General features: G+C 43.8%; 1 pseudogene; it reads right to left on the bottom strand.

Annotated features, from left to right (window-relative positions):
• Positions 1-18755, bottom strand: part of LOC135204032 (peroxisomal acyl-coenzyme A oxidase 3-like) — a 194932-nt pseudogene that overhangs the window by 63449 nt on the left and 112728 nt on the right.

Here is an 18755-nt window from a genome sequence, read left to right as displayed (position 1 = left end):
AAACTATAAAAATTTCTTCTCCCATGCTGCCGACGATGCGCCTCTGGTGGCCATCCTGAAGTTAGCAGACAAATCTTGGCGACGGGATGGGTTAGGGCGGGATTTCGCTGGACGACACGAGCCAATCGACCAGAAATAGATTTTTCCTTACGTCAAAATCCCTTTTCTGTGCTCAGCTCGTGTCGCTGCGCGAAATCGTACCAGAGAAATAGCACAAGATTGTAAAGAGAATATCAACAAAACAAAAAGAGGTCTCAAATAAAAGATAAAATAAAATAAAAGAATATAATTGCTAATAAAGATACATATACACAATGATACAAAATTAGAAATATTGCTTAAATTAAACTTAATGCTAATAATATTTCTTAAATTAACGTAAATTGCATATATACAGGGTTCCCATGGGATATATGTTTAATAGTAGTATCTGTGTATCGATATGTACCAAGAACCCTAAAGCAATTATGACAATAACTTGAACAGAACAAACTTCAATAATAATAATATAAAATATGAAGGAATGTATATGACTTAATATACAAAACCCGTAATCCTTGTAAATAAGATGTATCCCCTAGCATAAAAATAAGGGGATCACATCAAAGAGATCAATATATACAATCAATTGTGAGTGTCCCTAGCAAAAAAATAAGGGACACCCACCATATCATCATAAAAGCAGCTAAGACACAAGGTAACCGTAGATGAACAAGGCAGGCATAGACGAACTATTGGGTGAGACAGGTAGAAAGGAGGACTGGATCTTCTACTAAAGATTAGGCAGAGTCGGGGGAAACTATGTTACCCGCCGCAACTGCTGAAAATTTCAGAGCTTCCAAGGACTTTAAGTAATGGCGTTTAAATACTGTCGGCGATTTCCATCCAGTATATTTTTTCAACTCATCGAAGTTCATATGTTGGAAATAGTTAATTGAGGTGGCTACTGCCCTGACATCATGTGCTTTTGGAAAAGAGTCAGGATTGGCTTGTTTAATAAAGTACAGGATCTGCTGCCTGATGCCTTTAATAGATAAAGTACCACCTTTTTCTCTCTTAAAGAGAGGACCCGATGAGGATGAGGAGGTCCTAGACAGAAAGGCTCGTAAGGTCGATACTGGGCAAAGAGATATATCTTGTGGAAGGGGTACTACCTTCCATGGGGTTCCCACCTCATCAAAGGATCTTCATTCTTTGCTATAAAACTACGTTCCGGAGAAAGTAGTAACGTTCCCCTGTGGGAAGAAATTGAATATGATCCGGGTCTCTGGATAATGCCGACAGTTCTGAAATTCTAGCTCCTGAGGCCAAGCTTAATAAAAATAGAGTTTTTCTTAAGAGCATTATAAATGAACATGTGTCATTATCAGTTTCTGAAGCCAGCTTTAGAACATCATTTAAGAACCATGATACTGACGTAGGCCTTACAGAAGGTCTAAGTCTAGCACAAGCCTTGGGAATAGACGAGAAGTAGGAGTCTGTCAAGTCTATGTCGAAACCAAATTGAAAAATCTTTTTCAAGGCTGACTTGTTTGTCGTAATGGTGCTAGCTGCTAAGCCTTTTTCAAATAAAGATCTGAAAAAGGATATAGCTGAGTTGATTGTCATGATTCTAATATCTGATTCTCTCAGGAAGTTTGCTAACTTTTTGACAGCAGCATCATACTGTCTCAAAGTTGAATCTCTTTTATCGGATTCCAAGAAGAGAATGTTTTGAGGGTCAATATTCGCATCCCTTTTCGCTGCAAACTTCATGAAATCCATAAAGTTACGGGTTTTTTTTAGAATTCCTGAGGAAGCGAACACAGTCTTTCGTTTGTACTGACTGGGAGAGCTGGGACTGGGAATCCGAAGAGGGCGAAGACCCAGTTCCAGAATTAGAGGGTACCAATTGCTCTTCGGCCAGTCTGGGGCTACTAGAGCCACTTGACCCTTGAATGTCCTGAGTTTGTTCAGTACTTCATGAGAAGATTCACTGGAGGAAAGACATAAATCTTCTCCCAGTTTGTTCCAGTCTAGGGCCAGGCGTCCGTGGCATAGGCCAGAGGGTCCAGGTTGGGGGCCACATAACATGGGAGGTTGTGGTTCGCTTGGGATGCGAAGAGATCCACTTGTAGGCCTGGAACTCTCTGAAGAATCCATTGGAACGAACTGTTGTCCAGTGACCATTCCGACTCTAGAGGTACTGATCGGGATAGAGCATCTGCTATGACGTTTCTCACTCCAGCTATATGGGTGGAGGAGAGGTGCCAACTGAACTTGTCCGCCAGGGAGAAGATGGCTACCATGACATGATTTAGATGACGTGATTTGGAGCCTCCCCGTGTTTATACAATGTACTACCACTGCGCTGTCCAAGACTAGCTTTATGTGGGAGTACTTTGGCGGACGTAACCTTTTTAGAGTCAAGAACACTGCCATTGCTTCCAGTACGTTTATGTGGAACTGACGGAACTGAGGTGACCAAGTTCCCTGAACTTTTTTGAACTGGGAATATCCTCCCCAACCGCTTAATGAAGCGTCTGTGTGGATGGTAATCCCCGGAGGAGGAAACTGAAGGGGCACTGATATCGATAAGTTCTTGACTTTCGCCCAACAAGGGCGGAGTCGATTTCCGTAGAATCTGAGGGACTGAGGATAATTTGTCCCTGGACCTGACATTTGCTCGAGCGCCAGATTCTGGTTAGGTCTTTCAGTTTGGCTTTCATCAAGATGTTTGTCACTGATGCAAAACTGGAGTGAACCCAGGATCCTTTCCTGAGTTCTTCTTGACGCAAGTTTGTGACTCAGAAATTGCTTTACTGACTTCGCTATTTCTTTCCTCTTGGCTGATGGAATCGACAGAGTATGGAGGATAGATTCCATTGGATGCCCAGCCACTGAAAGTTTGACTCTGGAGTGAGTCTTGACTTGGTCCTGTTTATCTTGAAGCCTAGATATTCCAGGAACTGAATCACCTTCAGTGTTGCTATGTGGCATTCCTCGACTGTTGGAGCCCAGATCAACCAATCGTCGAGATACGCTACTACCATAACCCCTTGCGATCTTAGTTGTTGAACTACTACTTCGCCAACTTCGTGAACACCCTGGGTGCTACGTTGAGCCCGAAAGGAACTACCTTGAAGGAGAATGTCTGGTCTCCTATCTTGAAGCCCAGATACGGACGGAAGTGTCTTGCAATAGGGATATGATAGTAAGCGTCTGTAAGATCGATAGAGGTGGTGACGGCCCCACGGGGAAGTAAGGTCCGTACCTGCGAGATCGTGAGCATCTTGAACTTGTCGCAGCGAATGGCTAAGTTTAAGCGGGACAAGTCTAAGATTACCCTTCTTTTTTGTGAGCCTTTCTTTGGAACGCTGAACAAGCGTCCTTGAAATTTTAATCTGTTGACTCTCGCTATAGCTCCTTTCTGAAGGAGGTCCTCCGCATACTCCGTCAATTCTTTGGATGGAAGTTGGCGGAAAGGTCTGGATGGGGGCGGGTCCGCTACCCAACTCCAACCCAAGCCTTTTGACACAATGCTCTGCGCCCACTTGCTGAAATTCCACCGGTGGCGGAAGTGAAACAGCCTCCCTCCTACCTGAAAGTCCTCATTGATGTTGGTATCCTCCTCGGCCTCCCCTGAAATGCTTTCCTCTATTAAAGGACTCTCCCGATCCTCTCCCACGAAAGGATCGCTTACCTCTGCCTCCCTTACTCGATCGGTCATACTTCTGGGAAGCTTGACCCTCGAAGACTTGATTGAAGGCTGGAGAGAGAGAGTAAGAGGTGGAGGGTTGAGGCTGGGGGGAAATGACATAAATTGGCTGCGACTGAGCCTTGGAGGTAGAAGGTTGGGCTGCTTGCACCAACGGTACAGCTGGGACCGGCTGAGTAAAGCGTGGCTGTTTCTTCTGGTAAGGCTGGAAACGTCTGGGTTTCTTTTGAGCCTTACCCTTGACCACTTGATCTTGGCGTCTCTTGGCCGTAAGACCCCAACGATCTTTAAGGCTTTGGTTTAGTCTCGTAGCCTCTGCCTGGACCTCCTTCACCATCGCCTCTGGGAAGAGGTATGCTCCCCAGATGTTCGATGCAAGCAACTTATTCGGTTTATGCCGAATCGTTGCTTCTTGGAGGACATGTTTTCTACAGTTTGTCCTGGCCGTGGCAAACTCAAACATATCAGACTGTACCGTTTGAGTCAGAGACTTGGTGAGAAGCTTAAAAAGTGGCTCCGAACCATAGGAAATGGTAGCCACCTCGGTCATGGCCATGGTATTGATAGACCTGGCTAACTTAGATTTGGCGTCAAATTCTGCCTGAATGAGGCTATCTGGAAGCCTAGGCAGCTTCTCACCAAACTGCTCCATAGCACAGTCTGGTTTGAGTTTGCCCGCCGAAAAGGTGTTGGGCAGATCTTCCCACAACTCACCGGCTGAGGGAAGTAAAGGAGACGTAGGGTCTGCTTCTTTCAGCTGAGGCATCGAGTCCCCTTTCTGAGCTGCTGGAATGGTGGTCGTAGCGATCTTTGTCAAGAAAGGGAGCGGGGTACTCTCTTCCATTGTAAAGATCGTAAAAGGACTCTTAAATGGTTGTATCTTCGTGTTGGTACAATCCATGTCCTCTAGACACCTGAGCCATTCTCTCTGAGCCTGGTCTCGTGAATAGAGGACTGTCTCTTTCGGAACCTTATCGTCTCGAGTCATGGCCGAGGCGGTGAGCCTGGCGTAGCCGATGAACGGAGGCTGAAGGTCTTCCGGGTAGAACTCGAAGTCTTCAATCCTCCGAGTTCCACATTCCGGGATAGAGATAAGCCCGTCTTGGAAGGGGGCGTATGACGCTACTCTCCACGGATTGTTCATAGAGAACGGAGGTAGAGAGTCATACGGAGGCAATTGCGCTCCCCCTGTGCTGAAAGGTGGGGGAGAAGCTAGTGGAGCCTGGCTCAGTCCGGCTATTATGTTGTCCTGAGAGTTGATCCTATCAGACAACCGGGAGAACATCTGTTCCATACTGGTTTTCAGAGAACCAACCAGATCGCCCACTTGTTGCAATAGACCAGCATTGGGATCCAAAGCCGGAGCTGCTGCGGAGGTGGACGGGTGGCTCTGAACCGGAACCAAAGGTAGTGGAACTGTTGACTCCGCTGGAGTGTGTGATCTCTCCCTGGAGGATCTACTCCTAGAGGATTTAGAGCCGGACCCAGAAGCTTTAGACTTCTCTGCTCCAGGATTTCTAGCCGGAGACTTACGAGAAGAAGATGACGCCGACGCCGTCTTTTTAGACGACGACGACGTCTTAGTCAAGGTTTTTACCTGTTGACCTTTGACCTTGGGTCTAACTGAAGCATCAGGAGAAGTATACAACTCTGCACCTGTAAAGCCTTGGAAGGATGGAGAGGTTGCAGGGGTAGAAGATACAGTGGCACCCAAGGGCAATTCCTTGGGCGCCAACGTACCTACCTCGACCAATAGGTCGTCTATACCTACCATGGGTTCGAATATTAAGATCCAAATGTCAGAGACTTCCGAGGAGATGTCCTGGCCTGGATCCGTCAACGAGGCAGCGAGCTGTTGCTGAATGAAAGCGATAGTCGGGGCCGCCTCTGCTGGGTCGACGTAGCCCGTTGGCTTGCCTCCGGGGAAGATCAGTACCGCCAACTTCTTCTCAAGAATGTAGGGCATACCCTTGGCGGCGTTCTTCCCAAAACCGCCGACCCAGGCCCGCAGGGTTGCCAGTGCGGTATCCTTCACGGCCGGAGCCTGGAAGAGAGGGTATTTATTAGATTTTAAGATTAAACTTAAAACTAAAACTAAATTAAAAGCTTAACTTAAAATTATAGGGGATGCAAAAAACCCCTTGTATTTTATCTTAAGTTTACGAAAGATTGAATTTAGGAAACTTAAGAACTATAACAAATTGGGGACTGGCTAGCGGAGTTGGAATACTTACCCCGTCTAAAAGCTGGCTCACCAGATCATAACAGATGGTGCATGTCTCGTGATACCAGACCTGGAGGTCCCCGTGCGGAGTCGCGCATGGAGCATGGGACCGGCAAACTTCATGTCCACAGGGATCTTGAAGTGTGGCGGCGCATCCCGGATGCTCACAGTTGGTGGTCTGTAAGTGAAAAGACACATGAGTATCCTAAAGGCTATCACTTAACAGGCCTAAAGGACAGAAGAGCTCCGTTGCATGCCGGAGCTCGGAAAAAATTTTGGGCATAACCCCTCCCTTAACGCCTGAATAGGCTCTAACCCCGGAGAGATCCGGAGGGTAGACAGGGGGGAGGGGGGGGGGGATGGTTTAAGGTAGCTTAAGATAAACTTACTAGTTTAACATAACAGATTCTTAAACCTATAATATTCGAACGTACCGGACTAAGTCCCGTGCGTGGCGGAGCGTGTCGCGACTCAGTGCGACGGAGGGGTTAGTAGAGACCAACTGTATGCCCCGGTCCACCCTGCGGGGTGGACTAGCACCTTTCCACTTGAATGCCGGGGCTCCGGTAGAAAAGGAGCCCCAGTAAGGTGGGAAAGGGCGAGAGGGCACACAGACTCGCGCTAGCAACGGAGCGACGGAGTAGCAACGGAGGGGGGAAAGGCCAGTCCCCCCCCCCCCCCCTTACCATCCGGCCGGACCGAGAAGCTGGAGAGGTCGAGTCCAGTCTGGGTCTGTCCCGTCCCTCTACTCCCTCCGCCAGGGGGGAGAGGGAGGCAGGCTCGGGTATGCGGAGCGAGCGTGGGCAGACCAACCCTCCCCCCGACTCTATGGAAGAGCGGGAGGGGGGAAGATGACTGGACAGGCGTCTGGCTGCTCCGTGATCACGTAGTGACCACGGGGCGGTAACAACAAAACAATGAAACCACAATGCCTAGAAAACACAACCGGCTGATCAGAGAGATGCTATCGGGAAGCAACCGAACTGAAGAGCGGTAGCATGTGGGCCCCATGGGCCATAACCTAGGCTAAGTAAAGCCAGACGCCTAAACTAACATAAACATGATATAAAATAAATAAATCATAGAAAGAAAGAAAATAAAATAGTAGGAGAAAAAATCCAGGAGTGTACGACTAACCCGAGGGAAAGTCTACCACTCAAAGCTAGCCGGGGCCGATACTAAGAGCCGTGGCTAGGGTCTGGATAGAAGGAGCCTACACAAGGTAAAAGGACATGCATGCATGACATAAACCGTGTAGGCTGTACCCTAAAACAAATGGGATGAATAAAAATAGAGCGTACTAAAGTAAGGGAATGTTCTGGGTATGGGAGACCGAGAACGAACCCGCCACGAGGCAGAAACATGCTGCCATGCTTCCGCCCTAGAGTTCGTATTTATACCTAAAAAACGGCAAATACGGGCTCAGGGACGGAAAAAACCCAAATAGCAATAAGCATTGAGTACTTAACTTAGCTGCTGCGATGGCTGCACGCTCCATGATAAATAAATCCAAAATTAAGGGCACAAATAACACAGAGAAAAAAGGGCACGTTTGTACAGTGTGCGCTAACTGAAAAGGATGGCCACCAGAGGCGCAGCAGTCGGCAGCATGGGATGGAGTAGTAGTAGTTGCTGCCCACTCTGTGGGTCGGCTCTCCTCTTGTGGGGATTTTGTAGTGGGAGATTTCTGTTGGCAATCGGCTCGTGGTAGTGGTCTCACTCGCCATAGTGTTCATACCGACACCCTCTTGGAGGGTGAGCGAGTCAGTTGTACTGACCTTTTTCTTTATTTATTTATTCTCTGGTATGTGTTAGTACATTTACCCTAGAAATAATAGATTAAAGGATATTTCGCGCAGCGACACGAGCTGAGCCCAGAAAGTATCTGTAACAAAATGAGCAATCTGAGAGAATTGCCAATTCATCTCTAAAATAATTTCAAATGGAATGTAGATAATGACACCATTATTTGTAATTGATAACGTAAACTATAAAAATTTCTTCAGAAAATATTTCTGAAAAATGAATGACCCAGATGGCAGCTAATTAGTATAGTATAACTTCATCCTTTTTGCATAAAATCCTAACCTCATAATGACATCACTGCATTTATTTGTAAAAATTTCTTATATTTTATATAAATTAAGAGCCATGATACAAAAATGCTTAAACTACAATCACTTCAAATACTAGAAACTACTTGCTGAACGAGTTGTGAACACTTCAGTCTAAAACAAAACAAAAAAAGCTACAAATGATGTCACATTCCCTTCTATAAATTCAACAACATAAGAGCCTTGATTCTCAGTACCTGCATCTGGTATTCAATTACAGGAAATTCATCATTTTCAGGTCCAAACTGTTTACGGACGGCTGAATACCGGACAGCAATTGTGAGTGCCTTCTTAATGTTTATAACACCAAAGCCAATTATTCCAACTCTCCCAGTTGACAGATTACCCAATGATGCACCTGAAAAACAGACACAAAATACCATATCTTAATCACCCAGAGGATCAAAATCTTTCAAATACATCTTTGGCATAACCTCATTTGAAACTTCTTTTTTAAACTAACATTTCAAATGCAGATATATTTAAAAAAAATGCCCAATTATTATTAATGAAAATAATATTCCCACTCTCTTCTCCTTTTTCTTTTATGGGATCAAAATATCCTACAAATTAATCATAACATGATCACTGGGGTTAGGTAAGTTACTCTTGACATATGTAAATTTATGCATCATCTTAACTGAAATAATATTTCATTATACATCATACACAGAAGGGTAATCATACCATGGTTGTGCTACCATAACAGCCAATTCTTACACCAACTTGTTTTGGTTGTTGTTACATTTATAATTTTCTACTTACAATTTACATTATTCTTATTCCTATTTTTTACTGTATTTTCTCTTTCTTATTTTTACAATACAAAAGCTAATACAATCACGAGCATAGTTACGTATGAATGTACAAACTAATTTTCTGGCAACGGAGAACTTGCCACAGCTTGTTCTGGTTGGTGCTGTTACGCTTACAATGTTTTAGTTATATTTTACCCTATTCTCGTTTATCTTCTCACTGTATTTTCTCATTTTTTAAAATTTACCAAAAGACAAATGTATGTAATTAAGGGATTTTGAAGGAGGAAAAATCTATTTCTGGGGAGAGACCTGTGTCGCCCGGTGAAAAGGTCCTTCTTAATACTTTTCTGATATAAATAATTTCCAAATATACCAGAGAAAGTTAAACCATTGGTATGCAGAGGTTACTACCCTCGCGCGAGCACCTCAAGGGCGTCGTGTATAAAGAAAGGGCGTGTGAAAGCCACTAAACACAGGTCATCTTCCAATTAGATTACTCCTTCGTCAACATATGAACACGGGACGCGCCGACACAGCGGTCTCAACCACACTGCTCCGACTCACCCAGCCCCCGCCCGATGCGAGCGCCATCTTACATCCTTCTGTCATAGATTTCAGTAATGGCTTGGAAAGGAATGGGATGGGAAACAAGATCAATCTTCATTAAGTAATTATCAGTAGAATATAAACTTAATGTCCAAAGTTAAGAATATAACTTATATTATAGCTTAATCACTAAATATGCATACATAAATCTTAATTTCTAAACTTAAGAATATAACTTATATTATAACTTAATTACTAAATATGCATACATAAAACAAAAATGTAAAAGAGTCACATACATTTCATAATCCAATATATACAGGTATGATTAAGCCCAATCTAAGAATGAACGATATTCTAAGGAGAAGCATGATACTTGGGTGGCTGAATCTGATCTACCGAGGTGAGAGGCATCGTGGCGAGAGTGGCAGGTAGAAAGGTGACAGTATAAGGAATGGGACGAAATTGAAGTAAGGAAAGTTAGTCCGAAGAGATTAAACTCCCCGCCGCTATAGTGGAAAATTTTAAGGCTTGAATATTTCTTAGGTAGTGGCGTTTAAAGGCCCAAGGAGATTTCCAACCCGTATACTTCTTAAGGTCATCAAAATTCATATTTTGAAAATAATTAATTGAGGTAGCTATAGCCCGAATATCACGAGCATGTGGAAAAGATTCTGGATTAGCTTGCTTTATGAAGTAGAGTATTTGCTGTCTAATACCTTGAATTGAGATAGTACCCCCTTTCTCTCTGGCAAATAAATGACCAGAGGAACATGAGGAGGATCTAGCTAAAAAGGCTTTAAGAGTTACCACAGGACATAGGGATGTATCCTGAGGTAGAGGTATAATTTTCCAAGGAGACCATCTATTTTGAGGATCTTCATTTTTAGCTAGGAAACTCCTATCCGGAGAGAGCAGTACTTCTCCTGATGGGAGGAAATCTAAGTTCTCAGGATTACGTGAGAGAGCTGCTAATTCTGATATTCTGGCACCTGAGGCCATGGCTGTAAGAAACAAAGTTTTTCTCAGTAGAGAAATGTAAGAGCAAGATTCGTTGTTGATATCCGAGGCTAGTTTTAAAACATCATTTAAAAACCACGTGACCTTTTGAGGACGAATTGTAGGTCTAAGTCGAGCACAAGCTTTGGGAATGGATGAAAAATAAGAATCTGCTAAATTAATATTAAATCCGACTTGAAAAATCTTTTTCAGAGCCGACTTAATCGTAGTAAGTAGTACTAGCGGCTAGGCCTTTATCAAACAAGGTTTTAAAAAATGAAAATGGCCAAATTTGGGGTCATTTGAAGAATATCGAAATTCTTTATAAACTCCGCTAACTTCTTAACAGCCGAATCATATTGCCTAAGCGTTGAATCCCTTTTGTCAGATTCTATGAATAAGACGTTCTCCGGATCGATATTTGCATCTTTATGAGCTGCAAATTTCATGAAGTCCACAAAGTTAGGGTTTGAACTACTCTTGAGGAAGCTGACACAGTCTGAGTTTGAACTATTTGTGTCAACTTTGGATGTGGGATCCATCTGGGATGGAGCTTCAGCTCTAGTAGGAGCGGAAACCAATTGCTTTTGGGCCAGTTGGGTGTTACTAGGGCCACTGATCCTTTGAAGAAACGTAGTTTGTGTAACACCTTCATCAGAAGATTCACTGGAGGGAACAGATAAATCTTCTTCCAGTGGTTCCAATCTAAGGTTAATGCGTCCATGGCATAGGCCTGAGGGTCCAGGTTGGGGGCTACGTAGCAAGGAAGTTTGTGGTTGGTGCATGTCGCAAACAAGTCTACCTGGAGATCTGGAACTAGTCTGGTTATCCACCGAAATGAATTCATGTCTAGGGACCACTCCGATTCTAAAGGCTTGGTTCTGGATAAAGCATCCGCTATAACGTTTTTTACTCCTGCCAGATGTGTTGCTGACAGGAACCAGTTTCTTTTTGCTGCCAAGGAAAATATTGCTACTAGAACATGATTCAGATTGGGTGATTTGGAACCTCCTCTGTTTATGCAGTGGACTACCACTGAATTGTCTGAGACTATCCTCACATGACTTGTCTTGTGGTGATGCAATTGTTTCAAGGTTAGAAACACTGCCATTGCTTCCAACACATTTATGTGAAACTGTTTCATATTGAGTGACCAGATTCCCTGAAACATTTGGTGTTGGGAGTAACCCCCCCAACCACTGAGTGACGCGTCTGTATGAATCGTCACTTGAGGAGGGGGGATTTGTAAAGGAACTGATTTGGTCAGTTTCTTGGACTGTGTCCATGGGAGTAGTCTCTTTATTAAAACGGAGGGAATTGTAGATACTTTGTCTCTTAAATGTATCTTTGCTCTCTTTTTCCAAACTCGATTGGTGTCTTTGAGTTTGGCTTTAGGTAGGACGTCTGTTACTGAGGCAAATTGGAGTAAGCCGAGAATTCTTTCTAAAGCTCGTCTTGTTATCATTTTGTTCTTGATAAATTGTTTCGTTGCTAATGCTATCTCTTTGGCTTTCTTGGGTGGAAGAGATAGCTTGTGCTCTTTCAAGTCCCAATGAATACCCAGCCAATCGAACTGACTTGCTGGTTGTAGCCGGGATTTTTCGAAGTTCAACTGAAATCCTAGACTTTGCAAGAACTGAATTACTTTGTTTGTTGCTTTGTGGCAATCTTCTACTGTTTTCGCCCAAATGAGCCAATCGTCTAGGTAGGCTACTAGCATTACTCCTTGGTTCCTGAGTTGTTGCAATACTGTCTCTCCTAGTTTCGTAAATATCCTGGGAGCAATGTTGAGGCCGAACGGCATCACCTTGAATGCATAGGATTTTCTGCCTAAGCGGAAGCCTAGGTAGGGAGAGAAATTTCTTGCCATCGGAACATGATAATAAGCGTCTGTAAGATCTATAGAGGTGGTGACGGCCCCACGGGAAAGTAAGGTCCGTACCTGCGAGACAGTCCGCATACGGAACTTGTCGCAGAGAATGTAAGAATTCAGTTTGGACAAGTCCAGGACTACTCTTCTTTTGTACGAATTCTTCTTTGGAACAGTGAAAAGACGTCCCTGGAATTTTAGGCTTTTTACTTTCTTTATAGCCTTTTTCTGTAGGAGATCTTTGGTGTATTCTTTCAGATCCGGTGTAGGTGTCTGAAAGAAATTCACCGGAGGAGGTGGGGACCCCTTCTTCCACTTCCAACCCAGACCCTTGGAAACAATACTGTGTGCCCAAGGGCTGAAGGTCCATTGATCTCTGAACCGGTACAGTCTCCCTCCTACCCGGTCCTTCTCATTGATTATGGGTCGGCTTGTATCCTCTACCACCCCTTGCGCCTCTGGTTCTAGGTCCACCATGTTGGCGGAACTGTCCTCTAGCTCTATTACCACCGGATTGTCTAGGGTATCCTCGAAAGGCTCCAGTGGCTTCGTAGGCTGGGTTAAATGCCGGAGAAGACATCCATGTTGCTGTGGCTGGTGACTGTCCGCCCTGAGGTGCGGGTACAATCATAAATTGTTGTGGTTGAGTGGTTTTTGATGTCGAAGGTTTCGACACTTGGGCTGGAGGATTTGTTTGTTGGCGTTGCTGACTACGGAACCCCTTGTAAGTAGTAAAATACTTCTGTTTCTTTTTTGGGTTCTGGTGCTTCGCTGTAGGGTCGAACTTCCGTTTAGAAGAGAGACCCCAACGAACTCGAAGGTTTTGGTTCGTCCTGGCCGCCTCCTGTAGCACCTTGTCTACTTCTTCTTGAGGAAAGAGATTCTTTCCCCAGAAGGAAGATTTGATCAGTCTATTAGGCTCGTGCCTAATAGTCGCCTCAGCTAACACATGTTTCCTGCAGCTTTTCCTGGCTGCAATGAATTCATGAAGGTCCAGCTGATAAGTCTGTAAGAGACTCTTAGCTAAGACCTTGAAAAGCTGCTCTTCTTTATATATGGAGGCCACCAACTCCAGTGATGTCACTGCGTTGATGGACCTAGCCAACCTTGATCTTGCCTCAAACTCTGCCTTAAGTAAGTTATCCGGCAGTTTCGGAAGTCTTTCTGAAAACAAAGAAGACGCACAGTCTGCGTCTAGTTTTCCGACTGTGAAAGTCGACGGAACGTCCTGCCAGAATTCTCTAGTGGCTGGCATGAGGAGGGAGGTAGCATCCGTCTCTTTGAGAGTCGGCATCGGCAGATCATCATTCTCTGCTTGAATTGTAAGCTCCGTGATCTTATCAATGAACGGAGAAGAGATGTCTTGTGGAGTTGTAAAGATCGTATACGATCCTTTGTGTGGGGTTAGTTTCGTATTTGTACAACCCCAATCAGTCATAATGCGAGCCCAGACAGCTTGGGCTTGTTCCTTCGGGAAAATAACTGTTTCCTTAGGAACTTTATCCATTCTGACTAATGCATTCTCCGTCAGTCTGACAAACCCATTGAAAGGAAACTGGAGTCCTTCTGGGTAAAACTCGAAATCTGACAATGGTCGAGTACCCAGACCTTCAAGGGTTAGTGTGCCATCCAAGTATGGAGCGTGGAGGGCAAACCGCCAAGGGTTGTTCTTATCGAACGGCGGTAATTTTGATGCATCCGGAACTGCCGATGGAGCAGCTTGAGTTCCGGATTGGAGCAGACCTGCGATCATATCTCTGATCGGCTTTAGCTGCTCCGCCACTATATCAGTCACCGACTGCGTGGCTGTAGTGGGAGCCGGAGTAGGAGGAATTCTCTCATCCAGCCTCTCATCCACTACCTCTCTAAATCTTGACAAAAGTTTGTCCACGAGGAGGTCAGATTGTAAGTCAAGCTCCGTCGTCTTGGGTTTAGCGGACTTACCCCTGTCCTTTAGAAAGAGGAGGGGCCTTGGCAGCTGGTGATGAATCATACGAAGTCGATGGCCTAGGGGCCGGAGACGACGCTGATTTCGCCAACGGAGTTGACTTAGACGCCTTCGATGAAGCCTTTGATGCCTTCAAAGGCTTCACCATGGGTTGGACTGACCTAGAACCTTCCCAAGGTGAAGGAACAGATTTATCAAAACCTAGAAATGAAGAGGAAGAAGAAGAGGGGGTAGGAGAAATGAAGGATAATGCCGGAACCTCTACGCCACTCACCTGCTCATCCATCGGTTCTAGATGAATGTCCAGAGCAGCCACATCTCCCGTCAGTTGTTGGTCTTCCTGGTTTGGAGCCATAGCCGCTCGAATGGCTTCTATAATCGGAGCAGCTACTTCACTCTTCACCGCAGCCGACGGAGAACCGGGGAACAGACGGGTAGCTAAAGTGCTATCCAGCACATAAGGACAGCCTTGTGGAGCATTACGGCCGAATCCGGACACCCACTGTCGAAGACTTGCCTTGGCCGTCTTCAAACTCTCCTCATCCGCCTGTAAGAGGGGATAGGAATAAACGGGTCGTATTGACTAACAATTAAACTATAAATATGTCTATATTAATCGAACAATCAAGAATTGTGTACCCATTTGTTACTTGATCTTACCTCATCGTTTAACAAGATTGAGGTCAACTCAAAACACCATGCGCAAGACTCCGGGAACCAGATCATGTACGGGGTCTGGCCTTCTTCAGCTATGAAGGAGATCGAGCAATGAGCGTGGGACCGGCAGCAGTCATGTCCCACCGGATCACTGAAATTCCCTGGACATCCTTGGAAGGCGCAACGGACTTTCTGTAATATAATATTTTAAATAAGTACCCACTCTCCTTATTGAACTAACTTAGAAATAGAGCATGCAAGTATTCTTAACTTAGCATGCATGTAAAGTCTCGCCGTAGCTAACACCATTAAACGGAGAGTGTAACGTACGTTAAATAGAAATATTCACAATTTTATTCCGTATATCCCGGAGGTCCGGTGATCTCCGGAGAAATTGACTACCGTATCAACAAGGTAAATCCATATTTCTTTTTAGAGAATTATTGTTAATCTTGCTAATCTCCGGTGAAGTACATCACCGGAGCCATATTACCGGAGCTGAGGATGTGTAACATATCAAGAAACTGGAAAGCCTAACGGGGGGAGGTGTTCCCAATCGACCTAGGCAATGCTGGAGATGATGCACAAAACATCTCATACAACATGATAAAATCAACTAACGTTTCTAATGGTAACCTTTTAATAAGACGGAGTCTCCGTTGGTGGATCTCCGGCGAACGGAGTTCCGTAAGGTAATTCTTATTGAATTATCTACCCCTCCACCTTTTCCATATCTTCCCCAAGCCATGGCGGGGGAAGAAAGGAGGGGGGGCTTATGATAGAACATGCTGGGAGGAATACCGTAAGAAACGCAAATGGCGGCCGATAGTGGTTGATCTTAACCACGATGTTAATGGACCATTCGCGATAACGTATAGCGTATAGGACCACCAAAAACAGAATTACCGATTAAAGTTAATTCTTCGGTAAAGTCGGGGAACACTATAGAAAGTGGTTTCCCAAGACTACGTTTATAATTGGCATTAACACCTGGTGGTACACTATGATACAATGTTATCGGTCTGGACCAAGAACAGAGGCCTAGGCTAACTATGTTCGAGAATGGTACCACAGCCTAGTTCATGTATGGAATACCTTGAAAGAAAACATAAAATATAAGAGTTTATCTAGATTAAACTAAAGCCTAATAACCTTAATACGTAGCCAAGCTTAAAGTACAAACAGGTCACGAAAGAGGGGGATCAATCCAGCCTCTCTCGAACACAGAAGGGGGAAATCTTTCCCCAATTCCCTGTAACCTATGTACTTAGAACTGTTAAGATAGTACTTAACTCAGTCTAACAAAAGGGGGAATAATCCAACCTTGCTAGTAATATTGTTCGAGCGGGCTACTACAAGGTAACTGAAAAGAGGGGGATGTCTCCAGCCTCTTCAAGTACTAGACAGTAGTTAATACAATTCGTATATGAACGACAAAGCTCTTATGATAAACTATAAAACTAAATAATAACGGATAGTCATAAATAAAAACATGAGTAAGCGAGGAAGAGAGGACTAGAGTAAAACACCACAAAAGGCCAACCGTAACCGCGGCCTGATGGTCTGACGCGGTATTTCACCTTATAGACTAAAACAGTAAAGAATTTTCTCAACGTTTTAAAATACTGTTTGGACATGTAAGATAATTAATAAAACGCACTACTTCTGACTGTCCAAAGGAGCCCTCTTCCTCGCTTAAACAAGCACTACTTAAATAATAATAATAACGGGACTCGTGAGGTCCAATATCATAAACTGTGCAAATACGTACAAACTCATGTAATTAAACTGAATTATAATCTGCACAGTAAAAACCCTGTGAGACGAACGATCGAATGTGGCATTAAAAAAAGAAAGCTAATAGCTATCTCAAAATACACGTAGGGGCAGACCGAAACCAACATGCTTTGTTTACGATCGGTTGCAAGCGCATGGCCGGTACCATGCTCATATAACCCCAAAATTACGTGTAAAATACCGATTCATAAGCTGTTTTTTAATGAGAACAGAAATTATGGTACTTAACATTGGTCCAGGTGAAGGTAGAGCTTCAGCCATGATGCAATAAATCCAGAATTGGTAGAAAAATACAGGCACAATTCGAACGAGTACTACGCTCACGAGTCCAAAAGAAGGATGAAAGATGGCGCTCGCATCGGGCGGGGGCTGGGTGAGTCGGAGCGGTGTGGTTGAGACCGCTGTGTCGGCGCGTCCCGCGTTCATATGTTGACGAAGGAGTAATCTAATTGGAAGATGACCTGTGTTTAGTGGCTTTCACACGCCCTTTCTTTATACACGACGCCCTTGAGGTGCTCGCGCGAGGGTAATAACCTCTGCATACCAATGGTTTAACTTTCTCTGGTATATTTGGAAATTATTTATATCAGAAAAGTATTAAGAAGGACCTTTTCACCGGCGAACACAGGTCGACCCAGAAATGTGCTTATTGTACAATAAACATATAATTACATACATTTTTCTTTTGGTAAAAATTTTAAAAATTAGAAAATACAGTAAGATAAATGAGAATAGCATAAAATATAACTAAAAACATCATAAGCGTAACAATTGCATTTATCTTTTGGGTTGTATAAATTAAAAAATGAGAAAATGCAGAAAAATATAAATGAGAATAGCAGAAAATATAATTGTTATATTGTAAGCTATTTCTCATTTATATTTTTCTACAGTTTCTCATTTTTTTCATTTTTACAACCCAAAAGATAAATGCAATTGTGTGCCTAGGGTATGTACGAATGCATAAACTCAATTTGTGGCATCGGAAACTTGCTACAGCATGTTCTAGTTCGTGTTGTTACACTTACAATTTTCAGATTTAGGTTTTATGCTATTTTCATTCATGTTTTTACTGTATTTTCTAATTTTTTATTTTTAAAACCCAAAAGGTAAATGTAATCATGCATGTGCTTGAGATAACATATTCATGTTATGATGTCTACCAATTCTTTTCTTAGTACAAGTCAACCATCACTAATCCAACAATCATTAATCCATTTCCATCACTAATCTGGGACTAATTTCAGCTGGTACAATTTCAAATTTCCCAAGTCACTGCACCCACCTGCTGCTTCTGTTTGTTGGGGCTACTTGTGTGCTTATGTACATTCCCTATGCACAGGATTGCGAACCAGCTTTCGATTCGCAATCAGAATATACAGGCAGTCCATGGGTTACATCAGGTTCAGCTTAAGGTGCTTGCCTCATGGCGCTGTTAACCTGCTTTACGGCACTGCAACCCGGACTTACAGCCCTGTTGCTATTTATTCCCATTACAATTATCATGATTCTGGTTAAAGAAATTTTCAACTTACAGCACCCTGCCGGGAACAGAACCCTCGCCGTAACCCAGTGACTACCTGTACTATTTCGTTTTGCACATGCCCTGATGGCCGTACAAACTTGTGCAGGTGAGTGTTCTCGCGATTGTTTGCATTCTTTAGTGACATAACTATCAGGCGACACTTGCCCTGCTCTAGTCACATAGCCACCTTCAAGGTCAACTTTGTGCACCCTTGCACTCATCTCCTCAATTTGATCTGCTTTACTTCGTCGACATCCTCCGATCATTCCCCAAAAATATTCGCAGATCAACTGGTTGACACTTATGGTTTTTTCAAAACATTCTAATCTTCTCGACAGAATCCATTGCTCCTTACACTCATTTTCCTAAATACAAATTTCAGGTAACATATTAATCAAGAGAAAGCACATTTCTATTTATCTGATTATATTGTAAATTTCAGGGTATGGAGGAGTAATGATGGAAGTTTATATTTGACAACGTCTCCAAGGGTTGCGAGAGGAGAGAGAGAGAGAGAGAGAGAGAGAGAGAGAGAGAGAGAGAGAGAGAGAGAGAGAGAGAGAGATTGGGGGAGGAATAAATGGGAGTGGTTGAATGGCGGTCGTAAGCGTGTGTCTGTT

This window comes from Macrobrachium nipponense, chromosome 44 (assembly GCF_015104395.2).
Source record: "Macrobrachium nipponense isolate FS-2020 chromosome 44, ASM1510439v2, whole genome shotgun sequence".
Lineage (NCBI taxonomy): Eukaryota > Metazoa > Arthropoda > Malacostraca > Decapoda > Palaemonidae > Macrobrachium > Macrobrachium nipponense.
The sequence above is the reverse complement of the archived record's forward strand: the minus strand, read 5'-3'. Positions and strand labels throughout refer to the sequence as shown.